Source organism: Dipodomys spectabilis, unplaced genomic scaffold, assembly GCF_019054845.1.
Source record: "Dipodomys spectabilis isolate Male_0828 unplaced genomic scaffold, ASM1905484v1 ptg000009l, whole genome shotgun sequence".
Taxonomy (NCBI): Eukaryota; Metazoa; Chordata; class Mammalia; order Rodentia; family Heteromyidae; genus Dipodomys; species Dipodomys spectabilis.
In genome coordinates, this window is record NW_024870686.1 from 10610470 (window position 1) to 10635949 (window position 25480).

The 25480-nt window shown below is 34.9% G+C and overlaps 1 long non-coding RNA gene across 1 annotated transcript; it reads right to left on the reverse strand.

The window, feature by feature from the left end:
- Window positions 1-3157: 3157 nt before the first annotated feature.
- LOC122127731 lies at window positions 3158-22418 on the reverse strand. Its single transcript, XR_006151269.1, has 3 exons — window positions 22292-22418; window positions 18651-18657; window positions 3158-3171 (listed from the first exon to the last, which is right to left on the reverse strand). It is a non-coding gene; the product is annotated as an uncharacterized LOC122127731 (long non-coding RNA).
- Between the last annotated feature and the right edge of the window lie 3062 nt (window positions 22419-25480).

The following is a 25480-nucleotide window of genomic DNA, read 5'->3' on the forward strand; positions in this document are numbered from 1 at the left end:
GATTATTAGGTGAGAGTCATTAGATTTTATCCAGAATCTCCTAGAGTTTGCTTTCAGACTGATTCTATCCCAAGTCTTTCTCATTGTGATATCCTAAAGTAGAGTTTGAGGACTCCTTCATTCAAGGACAACAGGAGGATGAGTTGTGGGCAACTAAGTCAATGGCCTACTTTCTCACCCACTCCCTGTGCTAGGATGGGACCAGTTATCACTCAAACTGGCCATGGTTGCTAGAGCAGAGTCTCTATAGTCCTAGGCAAAAGAGTATTGTACAAATCAAGGCTAGAAAAAAAAAAAAAAAGCAAAACCAAAATCAGGTTGGACAGAGAACACATGGGGATTGCCTAGCAGAAGAGAAAGACAGTGCCCCTTGGGGAAAATTTCCTTCTTTACCCTTCAGAGACATTGCAGAATCAGTGCAGCTGTAAGACACTGTTAAATGGGAGGAGGGGGAGACAACCCTGGATGAACCTTTTACTTGCATCCAATTTGGGAGAGCATTTGCTCTATCTACTTTTGTGAGGAGAGGAGGAAACATCCAGCTGAAAACCAACACGAACTTGGCCTCCCTTTATTTCCTGTTGATAGCCATGTTGGGTTTGGCCTAGAAAGACTCAATTATTCTTTCTGACAGTCCAATGGGAAAGAAAATCACTGCTTTCCTAAAAGTTTAAAGGTGCTGACATCTGCTAGCCTTCAAAATTGGTCGCTTGTTGAGATCCCAGGGTCCCCAAATTCTACCTACCAAAAGAGTCATACTGTCACCATAGCTGCCAAACCAGTACCACAGCCACCATGATGAATTCTTTACTTTTTTCCTTCTAGTGATAAAGCTCTTAACCAAATTCTTTGTCTTTGAATATTTGAAAGAAAAAGCAAGGGAATTTCAGAGTTCCATGGAAAGTATTCTCATGGATTTGTTTGTACATTTGTTAGACCAATAGCAGACTGGAATAAGCAAATGCTTATATAATTTTTGGATTGGAATAAGCAAATGCTGAGCCCTGAGCATAATATGAAATATTCTAAAACAAATTGTAACCAACATAGTAAAGTTTAGCTTTTTCCAAATTCTACAGATATGCTAATAAAACATTAAAAATCTAAGATTTTTCACTTAAATATTTAAGATTATTCATTTGCAATCCTTATTCAATAAGGAATAGTAATTGCAAGATAACTTTTTAAATTTTTTTATGTGAAAATACCATACAGATAGGTTACAATTACATGGGCAAAGTTTTTTAATTTTATAGGTGACATTCTATGCTAGATTTTAACACTAACTCCCAAACTCAATTATGAATAAATGCTATTGTCATATATTACAACCTTCTAAATAATAACATTTTCCAGAGAAAATTGTATAATTGCTAAAGTCTATCTTCTCCAGTCTATTAAAATGACATCACAATTTGAAATACCATTTAATATAATTTTCCAAAATATTTCTTATATTAAAATATTGTCTGGAACATTCATTGCACATGAAATGTGATGTTAATTGTATTTATACTAAGGAGGAGGAAATGAGTATATATGCATATATTGTTTAAGTTCATTCTTTTCTCATTTAACTCTGATGATTATCAATAAAACATATTGTTTAATTTTGCAATTAACTCAACAGTTTTATCAAAACTGTGTTATATTTATTTGAAGAAAAACCATGTTGGTATCTGATTCTGAATCTCCCTATAGAATTTTACATGTATGCTATTTCATTTTTTTAAATCTCTGTATATTATGTCATTAGTTAAAAATCTGTCTATACTATTTCATTATTAAAATGTTTAAAAGTCCATTTTTAAACAATGCATTAATTGAACCATACATGATAAATTGTAACCTAAAAATTTATTGTATCCTATTAAATTATTTTATCACTGCTTATTTCATTTTAAGTGATGTTATATATTCATTTGTAAAGATAGAAGATGGTTAAATAGATTTTTTAAATTTACTATGTAAATCACCAAGCTTCATTCACAATGTCTAAAACCATCTTCTTACTACATTTACATGCTGAAAAATAATTCTCAAGAAATGGTCAGTTGCCATTTTCTTCATGACAAATAGGTTCTTTACTTTAGTAATATAATTCAGGTAACATGTTTCAAATGAAAGCTCCGTAAATTAGAGAAAGGTGTACACAGCACATGGTAGCTCATTCAATGAGCATTTCATAGCCTTATCTTATTTAATTATTTAATATGCAGACACATATTCCTTTATGGAAATGAAAGTCTACATGGATTGGATTTCCTCAGTGGATTTCTCTTTGACTGAAATAAAATCCTTAGTTATGCCTCCTTATGCACAACCAAGCAGATTGAAAATAAAGTGATCGGAATAATAGAATCATAAAAAGGTTATGGATGAAAAGGGTTCTTTGAGGATGTATTTTATTCCTATGGATTGAAGTGGGTGCATTTAATCTTCCCCTTACCATCTATAATACAAAGAAATATACAGCTTCAAATAGTTCCTTAAAGGCTCTTGAAATTACTTAAGTAAAAGCAATTTCCTTTTCTTAATGCATTCCTTCTCAACTTCCCTCTCATTCCCCCTTCTCTCTGTGTTTGTGGGTCCCACTCCCTTTTTTCTTAGTATTTCTTCCAGATCCAGTGATTTCCTATGTGCATCTTTTGAGCTAATAAGTGCTGTGAGGAAGATGAAAGCTAACTAAGAATGGCTTCACCATGTTGTGGAAATAATGAAAGATCAGAACAGCCTTGGTCTCATACTTTCTCTCTTACACTTACCTACTCTTCACATTTTGGCTAATTCTAACTGTAATGATACCTCATTCAATTCTTTACAGGTAGTTTTAAGGATAAGAAGTAGTATGCAGAAAAAAGAAAATCTTGTCATGTGTTTTAGACTCAACAAATACTATGATTAAGGAGACAGAGATTCACATTTTAAGGTTATACTGACAAAACAAAGGGACCACCAAATGAAGCATACTGGTCGGATCCATAGAGAGGCAGTTTGCTTAGACAGCTTCAACATCCATTTTCCCAGTTAAATACTATTTGTGCACCTAATCTTTTTTTTAATCCATGTTTGAGATGGAATGATGGGGAGCAAATGGAAAAGCTAGCCACATCTTGGCCACAAAGCCAAGATAAAACTGCAATTTCTTAAGGCTAATGCACATAATAAACACTATTGGTTTGCTCAAACAACTTTCTTCTGAAATGACACAGGATAATTTGATCAAAGATGAGTGGTCTCATGAAACTCTTCAAGGATGCATTTTTAGGAACAGCTGAGAATGTCCTACACTGGACAGGATCTGCTGGTCAATAAAGAAGGTAACATAAAAGAAATGTCTCCTTCATTCTGTAAACTAACCAATTCCAGAAGATGTAAGGATGTGATCTCATGGAGTCAGGCCCCCAGGACAATGACACTGAGGGATCTTCCTACTGGTGTTGTGTGGCTACAGATGGAGTTACACAAGGTGTTAACCCATTATTCAGAAAAGGCAACTTTGCTTTACACATTTATTTTTATATGAGGGATTATTACTCATCTCTTCACTAAGAACTTAAGGAATCGCTAATTTATACTAGTGCTTATTGCAGACAAAGTCTCTGTTCTGATTGGTATTAACCCCAGCAAGCTTCTCCTCAAGGTACAAGAGGTTCTGGTCACCAACTGGCTGAACAGATGGTCAGGTGCCCATGGCATTCAGTCCCTCATTGAAGACCCTCCCTCTGTGATACTTCATCATATATGAGTTCACTATGTTATCCCCTCCGTACACAATAAGACATGTACACCGACATTAGAGATAATTCTTTGCATCATAGTCTATATTGCCTTTAAAATGGACTGATTCCTTCATGGTAGGTACAAGTATTGGAATAGTCTCACGATTCTTTTGGGGCAAGTGCAGCGTTACACAAGAAAAGAGTTTGTGCTTTCTCAATTATTGTGTCAGACACATGGCTTACACTTTTTGAAGTAATTATGTTTCTATTTGTACAAATGTAACCATTGATTGAGCATATCTTTCTAGTATGAATTCATTCATTTGGCCCCTTTTGCTAAACTTTAATTATAATATAGTATGGTTCTGAACTCAAAGGTGTCTTCCAGGGCATAAATAAGCCAGGTAGATAATCTTCAACCAAATAGGAGAAAATAATACCCGAATAAATGAGTGAACAAATTAACTGGAAAGATACCAATAAGAGATAAGTATTAAAGTGAACATTGTCCTTATGGGAAAAAGTTCAAACTGGTACTTCAAGTTGGATGACCAGAAAATGTCTGGCTGAATTTGTGATATTTAGGCAGAGATGTATATGCTAATCAGAGGTCCCCTACCCTAATAGTATTTTGAAGTCCTCAAGGCATTAAAAAAAATCAACCAGGTCTTTCCATTTCCTAACAAATGGTACAATGTCATTCTTTCTGATGGAGGCATAGAATTCCATTGTGTATATATACCACATTTTCTTGATCCATTCATCCACTGAGGGGCAGCTGGGTTGGTTCCATATCTTAGCCATGGTAAATAAGGCTGCAATAAACATAGTCGTAAGTGAAGTAAGCCAGGCCCAAAGAAACATAGGTCCCATGGTTTCCCTTATTTGCAATAACTAGTATATGTCTGAGTCAAGCAGAAAAGGTCAGTTAAGTTGATGTTAGGGAAATGAACCCTAAGATATGCATTCAAATGTTTTTTTTTTTCTTTCATGTGATTGTTTCTAACACATTTATAAGATGATTTCTTTGTTGCTTTGTATGTCTCTCCCCCACGGTATAACCCCTGCTTTCACTGTACTTGATGTCGGTATAATTTGTGGAGGGGAAGGGAAAAAACAAAGCGTTTAAATAGGGATACAGGTGGACCCATTGCAACAATGAGAAGTACAAGTTGTTATGTCGAAAACGAACTTTACAACTTTGGGGAGGGGGAGGAGGGTTGGATGGGGTGGGTGGGGGGAGGATGGTATGGGAAGGGGAAACAAAGGAGGAGGCTACAATGCTTGATAAGAAATGTACTCATTATCTTGCCCATGTAATTGTACCCCCTCTGTACAGTATTTTCACAATAAAAAAAAAAAAATCAACCAGGGGACCTGAATGCAGGGATGGGGAAATAGAAAGCAAGCATAAGGATTTATGGAAGTAATTGAATCAGCCTTTATATGTTTGAAAGCCACTAGAAGATTTTCTCTTTTTTTTTTTTTTTTTTTGCTTTTTAAAGGGATATACTATGTCAGATAGCCTACGTTGAAAACAGATTACAAGAGTAAAGGAGAGGAAGTTGGAGACATTTAGTACAAAACCTCGGAGTTTTCCATTGCACAATAATTGGAGAGTTAATATACATATATACGCATATATATACACATATATAATATGCAATAGACTATATATAATGGAAGTCTTAGTTATTAACTGAGATAGAATATGGGCTGGTGTGGGATAAGGGCCTTCTTTCTCATAAAATCATGTTTTCAAACTGAGGACCCACTTATTTCCCACTTTGAGCCCCATATCCCAACTATAGAAGTTTGGCTCACCTGATGGGTAATTTAGAAGAAGGTACCAAATGTAAGGATACAACAAGCCCCACCCTTACTTGGCTTCAGGCATGAGAAGCAGTATTCACTCATTCAGTTCAGGGCAGTGAGCTTTAGGGAAGTAAGTAGACTGTGCAAAGGTAGATTCAGTTCCTTCTAGGAATAGGTGTGGTTACAAGATTCTTATTGTGATGGTATAACTAAGCCCTTCCCACCCATCACCCTAAGTTTATACAAAGAAAAGCCTATCTTATGGAAATATTATAAAATGGATTATATATTAAACACTATGGTGTTAACTAGAACTGACATTTGCTGGTTCAATTTTTTTGGCTCCAGTATTTCTGAGGGTCCCAGTTTGAAACCAGCAAGGGCAGGAAAGTCCATGAGACTCTTATCTCCAATAAACTACTAAAAATAAAAGATGGAAGCAGTGCTGTGGCTCAAGTGGTAGAGTACCAGCCTTGAGTAAAAGAAGGTCAGGGACAGTGCCTAGGCCTTGAATGCAAACCCCATAACCCCAGGCAGGGCAGGATGATGATCAGAAAATGTCTGGCTGAATTGGTGATATTTAGGCAGAGATGTATATGCTAATCAGAGGCCCCCTATCCTAATAGTATTTTGAAGGTGGCAGGGGCAGGGGGAGGTTGTAGAAGTGGAATCAAAAACAAACCAACAAAAAAAACCCCACTTACCAATGTAGCATATTTGGTAGAATCAGTAAGCAAGGGTCCTAGTCATATTAAGTTGAAAGACAGCTAGATATTCCAGATAAACTCATATTATGAGCTAGGTCAGAAGTGGAGATAAAAAACTTTATAATCATATACACATAGATCAATAGGCTTATCTATATTAAAATGCAAATATGATGCTCTTGGCAATAAATTGTTATATAAGTAGACATGTCACTTGACTTTTATAACAAAAATAGATTATATCACTAGCAGGTAATAACCTTGTAACTTTTTACCTAGAAAAGACCATCAGACACAAGGTATTAAATTAGCAGCTAATAATAACACTACTTTTTACATATGGGAGATCAGACACTCCAAGCAAGACTATTTCTCGCCAGCCCACATGACTAGGAAGACCTCTCCTAAATTATGAACCCCAGTCGACTTTCCAGAGACATTTCTTCTAAATCCAGCACCAAGCAATCCACTCTGTCTCTCAGTGCAAACTATTCAACGTTTATAAAATTTAATTTTAATCCCCCACACTTCACCTCTGACTCCTCTAAAGAGCACATGGCCATATTAATTGATGACATATATCCTACTGAGCAGGCAAGAACAATCTGTAAAAGTACAGTCTCCACATTTACTATATTCTTTTCTCTCACAGACCTGATGTTCAGACAGTCATATCTATATGAAAAGTCTTTCCATGCATGCTTTAATGTCTCCTCCTGTCATTTTATTTTTATTAAAATATATGTGCTGTCTCTTCATCATCAGAAAACAATAACTCTTATTTCTGAAGTCACTGCACCTAAATTCTACTATTGTGCATAAATGGGTAATGTTAAATAAGATGATTGGCATACAGTTTCCAAAAGAATTAGTTACAATTTGTCTTAATTACAAGGTGCTTCTTTTTCATTATATACAGTATTCTACTGTCAGTTTCTTAGTTAACATGACAATATAAAGTGTATGAAGTTAGCACAACAATGATTTTTTTTAATGTAATAACATTCCTTTTCTCATAAACAGGCTTTTATTCAGCCAGTCTAATATAGAATGAATTTCATTATTTATATCAATTTTTAGTAAGATTACTAACTGTTTAACAATGATAATTTTATTACTGGATTTTTAAAAAGAAAGTGCATTGAAAAAATATTTTTGGAAATATCTTTAGAAATCAAATTTTAGAGAAAATTTAGTATTATTACTTTATACTTTTCACAATTTGTTTTGCAATTAAACCTATTAACATAACTGGATTTAGTTAAAAAGAAATTTTAAGTTTATACACCTTTTTAGCATTTCAACCCAGAAAGTATGTCTGGCTAAAATGCTTTGGATTTAAATTTTAGTAGAATTAGTAAGATTGCACAACATAGAGACCATTTTATTTCTCAAATTAGCTAGGTCAAAATTTGCATTGTAAATATACTGTAGTGCTTGGAAATCTGATAGACTTAGAGCCTATATCAACTTTGTAACTTGTAGGATAAAGCAAAAGGCACTAGAATCCATGTTTTCCGGCAAATTAATTTGATTATATCTAAAGATGATGTATTCAAGCCTCTTGACATTATCTACATCTGAATAAAATATTGCTTGGAATCTTCTGGATGTTAAACAAGCTTATAGATAAGTGGGGAAAGACTTGTTCAGACTTGTGTTCCAGAGCCAAAACTATTTGACTATTACACTCACATAGATCAGAATCTCTCAGCTTATCTGAGGTTGTACACCCTTCTGACTTTCAATTTGTAAGGCTAAAATGAATTAACAAGGCTGACTTGCTTTAAAGCAACTGGCTAGGAATTGAGAAATCCCAATTGATCTATTGAAAAGGAAACTGTATGTATTTAAAAGATAAAAATAAATAAATAAACTAGCAATTAATGAGCACATTTACCACTCTACACATGGTAAGATTATTAACCCAGGGCTGGGAAGGTGGCTCAGTGGTAGAGTGCTTGCCTTGCATGCATGAGGCCCTGGGTTCGATTCCTCAGCACCACATAAGCAAAAAGAAAAAAGCCGGAAGTGGCGCTGTGGCTCAAGTGGTAGAGCGCTAGCCTTGAGCTGAAGAGCTGAGGGACAGTGCCCAGGCCCAGAGTTCAGGCCCCACGACCGGACCCAAAAAAAAAAAAAAAAGATTATTAACCCATGTTGGTGCCACAAAAATCCATATGCCTACTGTTTTCTACTGATTACTATTTCTCTCCTAGACCCTCTTTCATTACTAAAATCTTATTCTTCAGCCAAATGGCCTGTATTGGTTGTTTTTATTCTGGAACTTGAAAGTAAAAATTAAATGATAAGCATATGGGTTTCCAACAGAATAGGTTAAAAATTACTTATTACTTCTATTTCACTAGAGTCACTATTCCGGCTGTAAAGATTTTAATGTGTCTCTAAGTTGGTATAGTGGATATACTCATGTCTTGATCCCTACTTGAAATGCCCTTAACTTGGTTGGAATATAAAGTTATCCCTGAAAAAAATTATGTTATTAAATGCTTGATCCTCAGCTGATGCTACTATAGAATACATCATGAAGACACTAACTACTTCAATGTGCTAAGCCATTGACAAAGTCATATTAAGTGTCGTCTGTCTACAAGGAGTAAGAGATTATTGGAAGTATGCCTTTAATTGGTATAATTTAGCTCTGCACACTTATCTGACATTGTTTCCTGGCATGCATTATCCATCATAGCCTATCCACCTTGACATTCTGCCTCATCTTGAACATAAAAAGCAGAGACAGAAACTTCTGAAACTTTGAGCAGAAGCAAATATTTCCTCTCTTAAGTTTTCTTAACTAAGATATTTTTTCACAGGGCTAGAACATAACACATTCCTTTATAATTCTCTGAAATTATTGCAATATTATTGTCTTTCCAATCCAATTCACATGATAATTTTTCCATAGATATCATAACCCCATTTTACAGAAGGAAGGCAGCATTATAAAACATGGACTTGCATATAAATTACCCATTTTACTTCTTTGCAATAGAGTTCTGAGTGCCTCTTGTTGCATCAATAATGAGATAGGCTCAAAAATGCTAAGGTAACCTAATTAAGATGAAATTGGCAATTCCAAATGCTACTATGAGCCACTGTCAGGGAATGATATATAAGGGAATTCCCATATAAGTGAATTTAATCATTCGATGACACCAGATTAATATGTCCAATTATATAATTCTATGAAGCTGAAATATAAGGAAAGAAACATTAAAATGCCATTGATGTAATTTTCTTAGCAATTATAGTTTTAAAAATACACTATGTTATATGGTATACAGTCTTGTGCAATAATTTTATTTTTCACACTTCATTGATGAGCAATATGAGGCTTAGAGAATATAAGCAACTCATTGTTCACAAATAGCATATAACAGAGCCTTACTGTAATCCATAGACCGGACAATAGGATAGATTTTGTCAGTAGATGGCCCTAAACTACTTTGGGCACTTTTTGTCAAATTATGCATTCAGTTATCAACTCTTCTTGTTGCCAGAGAAGAGTAACAGTTACTTTTTCCTGCTTCCAGACATCATCATCTGTTTCTCTCCCATGAACTGGAAAATCAGATAATCAAGCTTGCTGAAAATTAGACATTGAACAGATTAAATAGCATCTGAGGTAGAGCTTTATATAGAATCAGTCAAGTTTATGTCTTTGGGCAAAAGTGAAAGACAGGATAGCAAGATAGATTGTGTCTTTTCAAAGCAGCGTCCTGACCTGTGACTAGATCTGTTGTCAGAGTTGGTCCCTGGGTAAGTCATAGATAAGCATATTTACATGCTTTCCTCACATGGGGGTAACATGCAGAGAGGTACACCCTCCCCCTTAAAGCTCTTCTACATGTAGACCTTTCTACTCTACACTAATTAAAGGTAGACCACTAATGGCCACATCGATGGCTTATTCCGTGTATAGTTGCCATCCTACCCAGAGGATGAGTATCATTCCAATGCCAGCATCTGAACTGTTATCAAGAAACAAAACAAGTTCAGAAATGTAGAACTAAATGTAGGAACATTTATAGCAATTTGACACTAGCACACAGCTTTATGTTTTCAAAAAATGTTGCTATAATATGTGATGGAATAAATTAGAAATGGCCCCTGTTCTTGTGAGTTTTTTAGAAATATAATTTTCTACACAAGTAAAATACAAATAGAAAACAATTAAAATGTTAGATGGAAAAATCCATTTCAAGGAAGCAAGCAATAATCTGTCCATGCCTTTTTTTAATACTGGCATGACTTACCTCGACTACTCATTTTGTTTAGTTCTGGGCTTTAGGAAAAATCTCTCAATCTACTATGATGAAGTCATTCACCTCCAAGTATGATAGAGACTTATACAGTCTAGAATACAAGAACAGGATATAGCATAGGTAAGCCATAAAGTAAATAAATATTTGAAAGAGAGAAAATAGCTTAAATATCTCAGCCAAGCTTTGGGTTATTTGCAGTTTCACTATATCTTGAATTCATATGACAATTACTTGATGTATGGATCTTGTAGATATTCAGGTATTAAAAACAAGCAGAGAGCCAGGCACCGAAGGCTCACGCCTGCAATCCCAGCTACTCAGGAGGCTGAGATCTGAGGATCACGGTTCAAAGCCAGTACAGGCAAGAAAGTCCTTGAGACTCATCTCCAATTAACCACCTGAAAATCGTAAGTAGAGCTATGGCTCAAGTAGTAAAGCACTTGCCTTGAGCTGAAGAGCTCAGGGACAGCGCCCAGGCCCAGAGTTTAAGCCCCATGACCATAAAAAACAAAAACAAAAAACAAAAAGAAAGAAAAAACAAGCCTAAGTTCAGCTTATGCTAAATATGATAATAACATGTTAACAAATTTAAGTAAAACCAAGAATTTCGCTGATTTAGATATGAAAAGAAAGGCCACCACAATTTGTTTAGAAAACATAAATTTAAGCAGTACATATGATATTCTTTTTAGATCTTTTGGATGAATCAGAGAATAAACCAAATGAATCCTGCAAATCTTTGTAGCACTTTAGACTTTACACTGTAGCAATGGAAGAGAAGGCAAAAATAAACAAGAAGCATATTAAATAAGTGCTTCACATGGAATGGCAGTAAAAATAAGTGCTCCAGATAAAAGAAGAATATGGTAATTAGGCACAGGATACCATAGAATTAACAGAAGCAATAATAATAGTGTAGTTGAGGAAGGTTTTCGAAGCATGATTTTTCAGGCAGAGTCTCTAGCAAGATTTAAACAAAAAGTTTGAACTAGTCATTAACTAACAATAATACTATTTAGACTTCATTGAATACCTATGAGTGTTTCATATCGTAATTGCTATAATTTTGCCAAATACTTAAGGACTAAATCTATTATACTGAGGTGAAATTCACAGTATGTGCTGTGAACCTTCAACTTAAAAAAACAAGAAGACATTAAGCAGCTGAAAAAAATGTCTTAAGAGCTACGAATTTCTCCCCATCTTTTAGTAGAGACCCCACTATTTTATTTCCTCCATTGAGATATGGGAGACTAAGTTTCCCACTAGCACCTCAAGGACACTTAGTTGGATCTTTCCATCTATTTTTTTTTACAGTCTTATAGGCTAGGAAAACTGGAAAATAAAACCTGCATCCCTCAGGCAGATCTTTTTCTTGTGTTAGTTGAGAGACAGCAAGGTTGAAAAACTGATAAAAGATTTTTCTAAGAAACCACAGTTGGAGAAAGAAATTATATAACAGTTAAAAGTTCCTTAGCTAGAAATTCCAGTCTTCTGAGAAGTCTCCAGAGATTTTACACCAAACCAAGTCACATCATCCCAAGGCACTGTACAGGGAGTGTAGGACCTTAGGTCCAAATGTGCATTTAAGTTTCACTATTAACAAAACATGTTCTCATTTGATATGGAGTGAAAATTAGAGTTGGAACAATTTCTAGTATATGAGCTTGTAAATTAGTGAGGTAAGTACAGGTTTGAAATAAGCATTTGTTCTTTAAATTTTACTCCATATGTATCTTCTTGAATGGAAACTAATTCTATATTGTAATTTTTATATAAGTATGGTAATACTTACAATTATTTAAGATATGCTTCATATACCAGGGTTATTTTTCTTTGGTATATTAACACTACTTCATTCTTTGGATCATGAGAAAAATGATTACACATTATTAACCCTAGTACATCTGGTTTCAAATCTTGTCTCTTTAGAAGCAAGTCTAAAAGTTAGAACATGTAAAATTAACAAATGCAATCTCTATACTTCCTTTGGAGATTATTTACTTTTTAAAAGAAAAATTTCCTTTTGTGTGGCTTTTTTTTAATATTCCAAAAGGTTTTGTATGCATAATTGGAAAGTTTAATATTCATACCATATCAGCTTGGAATGAGCAATGCTTTACTTTAGGTTTTCCAAAGTTGTGTGACATTCTCAAAGTACCTTGTCTTTCCTTCAACATTTCAAAAATGTGTCCAATCTAGTGCCAGAAAAAAATACTCTCAATGATAGGAAAACATAATTTCTGATTATTCTACCATTTTGTACTTGTCTTTTGACATTTTCTGTAAGAGGGAGATGTTTAATTTTTTAATCACCAGTAGATCTCGTCATAAATGCACAGTAGTTATTTTCCAGAGAAATAAAGAGACCATAAATCATGGATTGAGATTAAAACAATTACAGACAGAAAGTTTGCCATTGTTCATAAATGTAAGGCCTAAACTAGTTCAACAAAAGTACAGTGGTTCCCATTTATACATATTGTCCTTACCACAATCCCAGCTGTGCCTAGATACAACTAGAGCTCGGTGCACAGCTGTGACATTGTAAATGGGACTCGATTGCCAATCAGGGTTTGGCTGGAGAAATTCATTGTTCAAACTACTTTCTAATAAAGCTTCTGGAACTCTGTATTTGCTTCAGCTATGTCTCCATGTACAACCTTGTATTGTACAACAAAATATGTTACAGGATGGCCCTAAGAGATTTAGCCAGATACCATTTTTTAAAAGGCTTTCTAGCTTATAAATAAAGTTCAACAGAAGATTTCTCTTATTTTTTGTAATTCTCTGAGTAGTACATGGTATAGAACAATGGAGAGTCGTAAGTCACATGTTGAGTATGATTCTGCATAATCCACAATTTTATTGATGTTTAATATCCTTTTAGCCATTTTCACTTTCAAAGAACAGCAATTTCAAGAGGCATGGGTACCACAAGACTAAATTACAAATGAGAGTCATTCTATTTTTTTAACCTAAAATGAATAGTTCATTTCCCTCATGTTAAAAACGGCAATATTCTGAAAATATCTGGTAGACCATCTTCCCATTTACCAATCATTGTTGGTCCAACATGTTTTTGACTTGGCTTTAAAGTAGTCACGACATGAACCAGTATTTTAAATCCAGAATGTCCTTGAAAAAAGGATATTATGCAATATTGCTCTCTATAAACCTCTTCCCCATAATTTTATTAATTAAACAGCAGCACACTGCTTCACTTAGCACAAATGGGAAAAGTATTGGAAAGTTTGTTCATTTAAAACCATCTATGGCTGTGCTCCGAATTTGCCTTGGGTCAAACGGAAATGGAATATTTTTGTGAAACAATCATACACATGACACTATGCTACAAGAGTATTATTGAGTGTAACAAATTCTGAGTGAAAGTCTGTCTTCATAGTTACTGTTACTTTTCCCATAATTTTGTATAAAATATTATATCTAAAGATAAAAGCTTTGTAATAGGAAAAGTCATTCTATGACCAAATTGGAAGGAAGTATAAAATACAAAGCTCTTGCTTCATATAACACATGTTATAGCAGATGATACCTTCGAAGTTCAAAAATATAGTCTCTTGTTCTTATCAAAACAGCAGCCTTCATTCTAAAAAACTAGTTTCAGTATTTTAGTATCATTCTTAAAATAAAGAAGTGAGAGGAGCAATATTCTATTACTGAATTTTTCCTTTAAAATGTGAGATTATTAAAAAATTGTATATACTTGTTTGGGTTTTTTATTGACATTGATTTTAGAACATAACTTCAGTTAAAAGTACTCTCACAAAAATCATATGAGGTAAAAATTCATATCACCACTAAGATAAAGCAAAATTCTAAAGCAGCACTAAGAGGTTAAGTATTTTATGCAAGTCTTATAGCTAATAAGTAAAGGATAAAGGCAGGATTTGAACTCAGGTCCCATTGGCTTCAGCATTCATGCTCCAATTAGTATTTGATACAGAGTAACAGCTTTTTTCTACATAGAAAGTCCGAAAGTCATTACTGTGATTTTACTTTTTTTTTAAATAATAAGAATTAGACTTTTAAGAAAAATCTTAGTTTACCAGAATTTCCAATGTGGTTTCCCTAAATGAAAATATTTGCTTTTGTCTTTTAGATTATATCAAGGCTAAAAGACTTTACTTTTTGTAAGTGGAAATTAGGTTCATAAAATCATATTATCCAAATACACTTGCTATTATCCAAACACAGTGGCTTCATTTTTTGGTTAGCCATATGAATTCTAGTGAGTAAGATTTAAAGAGTGGAGATGTAGGTGCTAATGCTGCATCCACCCATCTCACTGGAGATTATTTTACAACTAGTTGCAGTCTTTTTTTTTCAGAAGATAAGGCCAGAGACTTTTTTTTTTATGAGATTAGGGTCTGTGCATCTAACCCAAAGTCTCCTGTATACATTACTAAAGTACACTCATGTACTTTCATGGCGCTTAAAGGTTGATAAATCCTGCAAATCTGTTCAGGATTTAGAATATATTCAGGAAAATCTCAAAAACCAGACTGCAAACATTTTCATAATGCAAGTTTTCTGAATAAGTATAAATATGCAACCATATAAAAACATTCTCCTGACTGCTGATGAACTCAAAGTCAGCCTCCTACAGCACACATGCCTCACAGTTACAGTGATTAGCATACCAAGGTGGGCCTGTCTGTGAAGCAGACAGGCCTTGATTTGTAGACAATCTGTAGATAAAGTATATGCAAACAAAACCTGGACAGAAATATGCTTTAGTACATTATTTTAATGATTCTGGACAATGCAAACATTATTTTTAGCAACTGAAGTCCACGTATCCCAGAAATTGCATTTGATCAAAACTGTATAGAAAAATATGTGTAATTATATCTATGAATGCTGCAAGTATGTTTAATGCTTTATTTTTTCCTGTGGAGCTTGCATGCCAGTATGTGTGTGTGTGTGTGTGTGTGTGTGTGTGTGTGTGTGTGTGTGTGTCTGTGTGTCTGTGTGTGTGTGTGTGTCTGTGTGTCTATGTCTATGTCTGTGTGTCTATGTGTATGTGTGCATGAATATGTTTAAAATTTTTTAAAGATAAATTAACTTAGGCATTTAAAATCAGATGGATAAACTTTAATATGGTAACTGAAATTCTGAAACAATGCCCCAGTTCATGGTTAAAAAGAATGTTTCTTTTGGGGTTGTTTTTTTGTTTTGTTTTGTTTTTCTTTTCTTTTTTTTTCTTTTATTATTTTACTTAGGAGAGGAAAATGCTATTTGAAGATTTAGAAACCGGTCCGGAAATCCCTTGTCCATTGTAGAATACAAAAAAAAAAAAAACTGAATCCCATTTTTTGTTTCTGTACAAGTTTATCAATTTTTGATGATGCTTTCACTGTTTTGAGCCACAGAGTTTCAAGCCAAAGCCTTTATAATCTATTTCAACATGGCAAAGCTATCATCATGCTTTCTGAAAATAATGGCTTCCATGAGATGGTTATAATAGATCATCCTGAATTAGAAACCCTTTATGTAGTTGCTTTCAAAGCCAGCAAGTGATCTGAAATGGAATGCATGCCTCTTTGTTCCATTCCCTGTGCCCCACACTTTGAATCTAACAAAAGTTCCCCAACTACCTACCTTGTGGAATATAAAAATGTATTATAGTACAAGATGGCATATGCAGAAACGAGGACAATGTCTAATCTAGACAGAGCGTAGAACTTGGAAAACACCTCGTGGAGCAAAAAGGAAAGAAATTATTGATGACAATGATAAATATAATAAAATAATAATTTGGTTGTGAAGGATGAATAAGCATTTCCCAATACTAAAGATTTTACTTTTCTTGTAACGATGACTTATAGACAACACTAGATTAAGTATGTTTCTATTCCAGTATTAGAACATTAAGAAAGTTTAAAACTTATCATATATCTACAATACTAATGATTTCAAAAAATGATTTTGGCAACCAACTTTGTGGCAATGATTTCTTATTTACTTATTTATTGAGAGTTGTGAGGCTTGAACTCAGGGCCTGATTACTGTCCCTGAGATCTTTTCGCTCCAGGCTAGCACTGTACCACTTTGAGCTACAGTACCACTTCTGGCTTTAACTGGAGATAAGAATCTCATAGGGACTTTCTGTCTGGTCTAGCTTCAAACCACAATCCTCAGATTTCAACTACATGAGTAGCTAGGATTCCAGGCATAACCCACCAGTGCCTGGCTGATTTCATATTCTCATAGTAATTGTTGACAAAGTTTTAATGATAAATCTGTGTTTTAATCAGAGTTTAGGGGGAGAAAAGATATGCAAAGTTTAGCTGTTGAATGTAAAATGTGAAATACATGAGTAATAGATAAAATAAACAAATAATAAATGTGAAGTCAGAGCAAAATGTGTGAAAATGATAAAAATGATTTATGATTTTTATCATCAGACTTAGATTAAGTCACCAGGACTTCAGTAGTTATAGCACTATGTAAATTGCAAGTCATCACTCCAGATCCTAACAAAATAGAGATAAAAACATTTTCTTTCATGTGAAAGTGTTCGTGGTTGGCTCCTGATTATGTAGTTAAGGACTAAGACAAATGTGAACCACAAAAATCAGATGGCCAGACATCATCCAGGAAACGAAGACCACGTGAATCTTCACAAAGGAAGGGCCGTTTGAGGAAAGGTGAAAGAGAATGTTAACCACTAGAAAGAGTCTGGTAAAAGCAGTTTAAGGAGACGGTCTTTATTAATGCCAGAATACAGGAAACTGGATAAATACCAGTTTTGGAGGATATCACATATGGAGACATATTTCCTGGGAATCATCTATTTTTTTTACTTGATAAACATTAATATTTATTGTTATTCTTGGTATGATAATCCAAGCCATCACCAAAATCATTGTAATATTGTTAAAAAATACATATATCTGAGTACCACCTAGAGATTCAGATTCAATAAAGCTAAGTCCAGTCTAAATTTTTTTTAAAAGCAGACAAAAATATACTCACTACTGCCAGGTGCCTGTGACTCATGCCTATAATCCTAGCTAATCAAGAAGCTGAAATCTGAGGATCACAGTTCAAAGCCAGCCCGAGCTAGAAAGTCCGTGGGATTCTTATTTCCAATAAACCACTAGAAAACCAGAAGTGGTGCTGTGGCTCAAACGGTAGAGTGCTCGCCTTGAGCTGAAGAGCGCAGGGACAGCGCCAAGCACAGAGTTCAAGCCCCACGACCAACAAAAAAATTATATATATATATATATATATATATATATATATATATATGCTCACTACCTTATGTATGTAACTGTAAACTCTCTGTACATGACCTTGACAATAAAATTAAATTAAAAAGAAAACACCAGAGGTTAATTTCCATCTAACATGGAGCCACTATATTGTTCAAACCATGACAATAGTATTCAAATGTCAATGGGAGGTGCCACATTTATGTCCACATGCAAGTTTGGCAAATTTGTTACCTGACTAACTCTGTTGTCCTACAAAAACTAACTCTGTAGTTTTCTCTGAGACTGCTATTATAATATCATATAATTGTGAGTCCACAAGATGGAGATCTATAAAAGGAAGTTTGATGCAGTTGATACATATCAGCTTTTCGAATGAAATCCTAGTTACAATAGTAATAATTGACACTTCAAAACTGTATTTGTGATGGATATAGTTCAAGTGTATAGTGTTCTTGCTGAGCAAGCACAAAGCTATGAGTCATGTTTTAGCCTTTTCTCTGTGTGAATCATCTCATTTAATATACACTAATAGCTAACATTTTACTAAAACCAATTTGTATTGAAGTAACTGTATTCTAGATGATAGTATGACTCTAATTCCTAGTGAATGAGGTTTTTCATGTGTAAAACAGTATTATTGCCCAATATGGAAAAGTTTACTACTACATACAAGGCATCATTTTTTAGTTGTTGTTGGATTATTGTTGTCTGTTTCTCTTCAGGGAGTAAAGACTGTGGAAAGTGAGCCTAATCCCCTTAGAACTGTTTATTTTGAATCAAGCTAAGATCCTGGGATACAAAATCCATATCGTCAACCATGGCTAACATTTATTAAGCACTTATTTGCTCTTCTCAGTGGAAAACTTTACATGTTCTCACAATCAACCTGTGTGGTAGCAACTGAAAAACAGTCAAGGTCTGCAGCTAGTGAGGCTATTCTACCATTTGACTTTAAGGGATCTGTACAAGAAGACACCCCTGTCAACTCTCTGAACTAAATTATTCATAGAACAATGTCAGCTATATCAGTAATGCCCTGAAGAGTCATAATGCATATTTAAATACTATGCAAATAGTCAACAGGATGCATTAAGACACAGCAATTCCTCTTTAGCACCTCTATCTTAGAGCCAGCTAGAGTTGCTTCCAGCTTTATAACTCTCAATCTGTGCTCTATACTCGTGTATTCTAGGTTTTCTTATTTTAAATAGAGACTATAATTTATACTCTGTATACTCTATATTTTAACTTGGTTTCATTTTGATGCATTTCAAATGTAAAATAAAGGAAGAATTGATTTGAGGACTTTCATTGTTTCAAAGGCCAATATCTATGATTTTGCACAAATCACTCAACCTTCCTTGACTTTCAGGATCCTCATCTATAAACATGGAAAGACATAAAATGACACATATTTTACCCATTTTCCATTCTCCTCAGAATTTAGCAAGACAGTGGAATGGAATTTTCCAGCACTTATGCTGAACAGAAACTTCAACTAGAACAATGCTCCCTATGGAAAAATATCTTCACAAAAGCTATGGAAACGAGCTAACAGATTTTACTACCTGGGGATAGCACAGAAGTGTTATCTTGTGCTATCTAAGGACAATGTTTTGGCCAGTGGCAAGCCTCTTACCAGACCTTGGAACCCCCAGGATTAAATGGACTAAACAACTCTTATAGTGTAAAGGTGTCACAGCCTTTAAAATCAGCATGGGATGCATTATGCATTATTGGTCTGTCTATGGTGATATTAATATGAAATCTTTAAAAGCAGAGCACATGCAAATCTTCAAACTATAACAAACAACTCCATGAATAGTATACATATTTGCTTATATACTTTTATTAGTATCTCAAATATATACCTACTTACAGAACAATTTAGAGCAAAGTAATATACTGTGATGCCCACAACAGCTTCATACATCTCATGTGCAGAGCACAAAGAGGCCACATGGTGTAACTGACCTTCACTATCTAGATTTGAGTTATGCATACACCATAATGTCACCACAGTAATGGAATCACCTAACAAGTGTTAGATGATTTCATTGTTAAGTGATGCATGACTGTAACAAAAGAAGTGCTGAAAAAAATCAGGAATGACAGATATATCACCCACAGCCCACTCTTATGTGTTTTCTTCATATTCTGTAAGGAGTAGAGAGAATTCTTCTTACTCACATCACCCTCTCCCCAACCACAGGCAGCACAGCACACACACAGGCATTGGAAAGAGAGGAAAGGGAGCCTCAGACTGTGCCATGGATATCTCATGAAAACTGAAGTTAAGCAAGCTCCCACAGCCCTGATTCAGAGCTGATATTTATGCAAGAAGCTGCTAGATTTTTCACATGCTAGGCTTTTCCTCACAGCCCCAGGATTCCAGCCTGCCTAGCAGGCTTGGTCTACGGGATGATCCAGTACCAAACCCATACCAATACCCTGAGATATACCAGATGGCTCCAGTGCCAGATTGACTCCAGCAGTCTTAGGCTTAGGAGCTTTCCTGGAGTCAAATTATCTCCCACAAATAGATCCCAGACCTGTTCTAGAGAACAAGCCAGCATCAGTGGCTCCACACTATGGACCAAAGCATTGATTGGCTACCAAGGCCCTTGAGTTGAAGTTCACTCCAGCACCTTCCTCCAGAGCTTTCTTAAGATTACAGACCAGGCCAGAGCCAGGTAGGTTCCTGTAAACTTCAGTTCACAAACCTGCTCCATCTCTACAGCTGTAAGTGTGTCTTCATCCATAAACACATGATCCAGGTCTGCCCAGCGACAAACAAGTCTTCTTAAACAATTTTTAGGCTTCTGGTGTGTTCTTAAACACAGCTAACGTGTGGAGGTCTACTCAAAGAGATTTAAAGTTCAGACCTGTACTTAGTGAACCTAGTCTTGGACTAGCTCCCACAGAGCAAGGCTGTGGGATCACCTCTGTAGAACCAGAGTCCAGACTATACCTGTTGTTCTTGAACTAAGACTAGCTCTCATGAACATCTAGTTCCTAGGCCAACAGCCTACACTCATTCTGCAGTCTGTCTCCAGTTGACTGGACCAAGTCTCCAAAGTAGTGCTCATGGCCCAGATTTTGAAATGACCCCACGTTCTCATCCACATAACCATGGACTAGACTAGCACCTGCCACCTTAGGCTCTAGATTAGACACTATGGTCCAAGGCTCCATCAGAAACCCAGCACCAAAGCTATCCCTAGACTCCAGACTATTAACCATGGACCCAGGTTCCAGAAGACCTAAGGTCCAAGCCTAATAAACCCTGATGCTAGGCAAACCCCTCCATTTTGGGTTCCATCACAACTACAGAGTATTTTCATAGCATTCTCCATGGAAGGCTTCAGGCCTATATATTGCAAAGTCTGGAACTAGTCCCTTTAGTCCCTACATATTTAAGCTCAAGGCCTATCCCAGTACAGGGTGATCTCCTGCTACAACAAAACAAACAACCAACAAATAACCCAACTGAAAAAAAAAATGGACAAATATCTTCTACAGATATTTCTCAAGAGAAGACTTACATGGATGTTTAGAAATGAACATTTAAAATGCTGAAAACCTTTTTGACTATTACTCAGAAGAATGAGGCATCATACTATTTAAATCTTAGAGATGACTTGTGTTTATGCTTTTTCTAATGACCTAACCTCAGAGAAAATAATTGTAAATAGGTATTTAAGTTTGACCTAGAATCATAAGAAAAAATTATAAATGAAAATAAATGATTAAATATTTTAGATAAACTAAGTACATTTAGGAATATTTAAGTGTATTTGGTTATATATCTAGTATTTATAAAACTATTTAGTTCTTAGTAACTATATCATAATTGTAGTAACTTAAAATGTATTTTAAAATATATATAAATTTAAAAAAAATTGTAGGAATTTATGGCCATATAAGAAGGAGTATCTATTCCTATAAATATGAAAACAACTCAATAGTAATAAAGTGTTTTGTATAGCTTTTTGTATAGCTCTTTTCATAGATTTTCATTTTCTTCATAGGATATAAATACATAATATTTCTCCACAGCTATGTATGTAAATATGATAGTTTAATCAGACAATCATCAGAAGTGTTTCCTAATCAAATTCTTACCCAGTTTTTAATATCTTTTATAATTTTCCTTGATAGAAAATAAGAATACAATTTATTTTAGAAACAAAATACATGTAATAAACACACTCTTTTAATGTGTAAAAATGATTTTTGAATTTTTATATGAGGAAAGAATGTATGCTAGTAATTCCACATCAGTATAATAAATGAGGCATATATTTTAAAATGTGATAAAATGAAACACAAGAATCTAGTATCCAAATTAGTATCTATTTATTTAGTTTTGTTTAATGCATGTACTTTATTAGAATGATTCTTTCAATACCAAGATGCATGACTTTCGATTTTTCACAGTTAAACACATACATTTAAAACACCAAAGCAACACATCTAATATACACCATGTAACTGGCAGATGACAAAAGGAAATGAACATAAGAGTACTTCAGTAGAAATTAATTTGAGATGTACCAGACTGATCAATTCTCTATTGGAATCCAGTGGTAGATGCATTGTACTTCGAGTTGGAATATTTCCAGGACCTCACAGCCTGAAACATGAATTTTGACATCCAAATCGTATTTATTTATAATATGTTCTGGTAATATTTAGTTTGGGTACTGTGTAAACATTTCTATTTCCTTTTCAATCACGAAGCAGATTTTAACACTGTAAAGTAATCTTATGTATAAGATGAAAAACAGAAAACACAAATAGTAAATATGGTCTTTAATTTCATTTGTGTCAACATTTTCTTTTTAGGCTTTTTTGTTATTGATTCATTTTGTTTTCATTGTTGTCTTGTTTTCTTTTCCCTCTATGAAAATATTCAATTGGTGGGGACAATTATTTGTGTTCATAAGATGATATTCTGGGCCAAGTTAGGATGATGAGAAAGGTTTTACAAATGAATCTAGAGTTATCTGTAGGAAATCAACCCACCACCCATATTTAAACCATCATTCATTCCTCTAGTAACCCTTCATGCCCCAAGGAAAGGAAAAAAGTTGAGGCTCAGCTGATGCCAGTTCCCTTTACTACTGGCTGATGCCTCCCTGTTCTAGGCACAGCTTCTGTGTTAGTCTTCCCTTTTCCCATCTTGGGTCTCCATTTCCTCTTACCTAAGCAAGGCTTAAGAGCAGACCAAAACTTGGGGAGCTACCAAGCCAGTGGCAACACAAGGTAATCCACCCTACTCTGCCATGAGATAATTCTTTGCTAAGCATTATACTTCTTCTAAATTATCACAATCCAAGATGACCCAAAAGAAAGTAACGCATAAATAACACACCAAATCAATACTCAGATTATTACATAATGTTTGTTTATATATTGCCACTTCTAATTTTTTTTCTTCCTTATTGAAAGTCAATACATTCTGTCATCTAACAAATTGATTATTGGAGATGACATTCTTTATTTTCACATCTAAATATAAGTTTTTATTTAATAACTTTATGAGGGATACTAATAATACATGAAAAAGTGATGCTAAATATTTCTTTCTCCTAAATCAAACCAGAGTATAATGTGTGCTCAAATTCAATGCTCCCTCTTCAAAGGGAATGAGTCATGTGTTCATTCAGTTGGTAGATTTTCTACTGCAGCTCTTCTACTTCAAAATCAGATATCAACAGCTGTTTCACTTACAGCATATATTCTAGAACTTCCTGACTGGGTATTTCATTACTTCTGTTAATTTTCTTTTTTAGTATTTAAAAGTTATTTCTAAGTAGTTGTACAAAGTACTTGCCATTTAATAAAGTAGTTTAGGAATACAATATATCTTGATCAATGTTACTAATTGCAACACCATGGTCATAGTAACATAATTGATCCAGAATAAAGACAGCCACTGCTTTTCCCACCACTGGCGGGCAGTGTTAAGGGCTTACTCTACTAAAGGATTAAAAGGTGTTGTTTTCATTTCTTAAAAAACAAAACAGGTAACACATATTTTTTCTTTAGAATAAGTAGTGTAAATGTTTCCAAACACTTTTTGTTTTGTTTTGTTTTATTTTGGGTCCAGTCGTGGCGCCTGAACTCTGGGCCTGGGCGCTGTCCCTCAGCTCTTCAGCTCAAGGCTAGTGCTCTACCACTTGAGCCACAGCACCACTTCTGGCTTTTTTCTTTTTGCTTATGTGGTGCTGAGGAATAGAACCCAGGGCCTCTGGCATGCAAGGCATGCTCTCTACCAATGAGCCACCTTCCCAGCCCTGTTTCCAAACACTTATATCTCAAGGAGATTAGAAAACTTAGTCAAAAAATGTAGAGGAAGAGTGAGCTAATATCATCATTATATTCAATGTACATTATATAAAAATGAACTATGTAACTTGAGGGTAGAGAGAAGAGGAGGAAAATGATGGAGACTGTAGGAAATGGTGACATTGGCCAAGAAGCATTGTACTCATAACCTGACTTATAAAATTCTAACCCCTTTGCACAACTACCTAATAACAATAAAAATGTTTATTCAATGTTTGATGAACTTACATGACATTTTTGATCCTCACATGATTTTAGTTATTATTTTAAATAAATGTATGCCTCCACTGGTATATCTTTGCCAGTTCATTTTAGACCCAGAAGACGAATTATTTAAATCCAATGTAACACGATAGGTTGTATTTGAATATTGATTTAAAAGAGTCAAATATCTTTTATATAATTAAGTTCAGACAACTTATAAACTTCAGTAGCATAAATATAAATAAATAACATTTTGCTTAGTATGTATTAAAGTTATTCAAAACTATAAGAAAAACAGTCAAGAACACGTCTATAAATATAATGATCTTCCTGGCATGTGAAATGTTCATTAGAAAAATTTCTTTTTTTATTTTTAAATTTTTTATTGTGAAAATACTGTACAGAGGGGTTACAATTACATAGGCAAGATAATGAGTACATTTCTTATCAAGCATTGTAACCTCCTCCTTTGTTTTCCCTTCCCATCCCATCTTCCCCCCTCCCCCCTACCCAACCCTCTGAAGAGGAAAGAAGGATGGCCAATAGACACATGAAGAAATGCTCAACCTCCCTAGCCATAAAAAAATGCAAATCAAAGCAACATTGAGATACCACCTCACCCCAGTTAGAATGGCTATAATCAAGAACTCTAATAACAACAGATGCTGGAGGGGATGTGGACAGAAGGGAACCTTACTGCATTGTTGGTGGGAGTGTAAACTTGTTCAACCACTCTGGAAAGCAGTATGGAGGTTCCTTAAAAGACTCCATATAGAGTTTCCCTATGACCCAGCAATCCTCCTTTTGGGGAAAGATTTCTTTTTCTGGGGGGGGGGGGGTGGGAGGTGGTCCAATCATGGGGCCTGAACTCTGGGCCTGGGTGCTGTGCCTCAGCTCTTCAGCTCAAGGCTAGCGCTCTACCACTTGAGCCACAGCACCACTTCCGGCTTTTTTTTTCCTTTTTGCTTATGTAGTGCTGAGGAATCGAACCCAGGGCCTCATGCCTGCAAGGCAAGCGCTCTACCACTGAGCCACCTTCAAGATTTCTTAAACATAGAGCATACACAATGGAATTTTTCACAGCCATTAGGAAAAATACTATTATGTCATTTGCAGGGAATTGGATGGACCCAGAGCAAATCACGTTAAGA